Genomic DNA, 2,514 nt, shown 5'->3' with positions numbered 1-2,514 from the left:
GGCGATGACAATAAAAACAAAAGTCAAGTTGACGTATTTTTAATTGGTACACAATTTATTTAACACGAATATTTCGTCTTCATCATATATATATATATCTATATATGTATATATATATATATGTTTATAATATATATAAATTGTCAAGGAGGGTGGGTGAAATGGTCGAGTTAAGGTGGAGGTGCATATTGTAGCATCGCTCTCATTCGTTGAGAGCGACGCTGCACGATGTATCATCGTTTCCTTTGTTCGAGCACTGTATTTGCCTTTCTTTGATGTGTTTGGCCTCGGATTTGAATCCCATGATAATAAAGTTGACAAGGCTGTTTCATTTTTCGAAAAAGCAATTGATTACGTTTGCACAGGCATCACCAAACCAAGTGTGACAAAAAATAAGAAATTTGCACACAGGTCCAAAAAGAATAGATGCACGTGGTACGATGAAGAGTGTTCAACTTTAAAAAATCATGTTGAAAGAAAGTTGAATAAATTTAGACTTAGCCGAAAACACAGGCAATAAATAGTTATAAAAATTTCATAAAATCCACAAAAATAAATAATTATAGGGTGAGTCGACAAAACACTATCAAAACACTTAATGATAAAGATGGAAAAAAAATCTAGTTTAAACTTAAAGAAAATAAACATCCTTCAAATGAAATTAGTTAACACAATGGTATGATTATTTTAGTAACCTATAATAGCATCAAAGATCGCAATCAATCGCAAACACCAATATTTTAGATGACGAAATAGACAGCCCGAATTATGATAATAAATTAAATGTAGACATTAATCGAGATGAAGTAAAGATATCGTTTAAAGCACAGAAGACAGGCAAAGCACCAGATACCGTACTAATTCTTTACCTCAAATTTCAGAAACACTCAAGCTTACATTGTTAGAGATAGGCCTATACACACAGAACATGTCGCAACAATTAATATTAATAGTGTGTTAAAATTTCAGTTAAAAAAATTAATTGATTGGCTTTAATGATATAAAGTGTATGTACATTAAGGGCATGAGAATAGAGAGATATTCCTAAAGAATTTTAATTGACTAATGATTAACAAATTTACTCTAGATTTCTTTTTCCAACTCTTGTACATAACACACTTTCATCACCCTCGCTAATGTGTTATTTTACATCCGATCTTGTACGAAAAGATAACATGAACAGACAACAGACATAAAAATAAAATTATTTAAAAAAATATTTTATTTTGTGGATAAAGGACGAAATTTGTGCATGTGTATCATTCTAAATTTTATTTGACGAAATTCTATTTTGTGGATAAAGGAAACTGACGAAATATGCATAAAAATACAGTAAAAAAGGATTTTGTAGTCTATTAATAAATAAAATACTGGAGCTTATACTTATACTGGAAATATGAATTACTGTACAATGAATCCTACAGTTTCAAATTGTATAATGAATAACAATACTGTTCTGTAAAACAAATAAACTGAAGCTTTACAATTCTTCAATATAAGACACTTAAAAAGAAATCCACATACCTGAAATAAATAAGTAAATAACTAATACTGTACATGAAAGCAATTATTATATACATATAATACCTAAAATAAATACGTAAATATTACAGTGCGACATGACAGCAATTTAGTTTAGCAAAGGCTTAAAATTAGGCATACGCCGCCACAGCATGCGGTGTGGAGAAATGCCCAACTGGCGCTCCATATAAATCTCGCGCGGCCGAAGGTGTCGGCGGCCGAAGAAGTCATATCCCCTAATAGTATGATCATCGGAATTTTCACAAATATACCCAATTTTGTTTTTAGTAAAATTAATATTCTGTTTAATCTAATGTTTTCAATTGCTTATTTTCCCAACGGTGGGCTGCCAATTTAATTGTACCTATACAAAAAAGGTAACCGTTTAGATCCCAAAAACTACCGGTATCGATTAATATAATTAATTCCTACACTCGGAAAACATGGTATTACAAAGGAAAATTTGTTAATTCATTTAAATACCTAGGTGTATTATACTATGCTAATGGCCTTTGGAAAAAACATTCTTTTTCAATTCAATTTCAAAGGCAATATTTGAAATTTAAATAATAATGGATGGAATCTTACATTCGACTCTAAAATACTACCGATTATCACGTATGGATCAGAAATCTGGGGCTTTAAAGACTTCACAATGCTTGAGCGTGTCCATAACCATTTTTGTAGATATGTTATAAGTGTGGGGAATAACGAGCCCGACATCTCGATCCTATCAGAAATGGGACGGTTTTCCCTATCTGTTACATGTCTATTTAATATAATTCGATTTTGGTTATACATTATTCACACTGATAAGAACAGCTGCTTAGTGAAACGTTATGATTTACAGATTAGAAAAATAGACCGAAATGAGAACTGTTGGGCTATGCAAGTTAGAAATTTACCTTTTTTCTATGGGATTTGGTTATGTGTGGATTACACAAAACGTGGATGACTTTCATTAATGGTTTTAAGTTAAGTATATATATATAT

Source organism: Anneissia japonica, unplaced genomic scaffold (assembly GCF_011630105.1).
Source record: "Anneissia japonica isolate Jap-2015-1 unplaced genomic scaffold, ASM1163010v1 scaffold5330_len1712360_cov203, whole genome shotgun sequence".
Taxonomy (NCBI): Eukaryota; Metazoa; Echinodermata; class Crinoidea; order Comatulida; family Comatulidae; genus Anneissia; species Anneissia japonica.
This window is presented reverse-complemented; position numbering follows the sequence as displayed.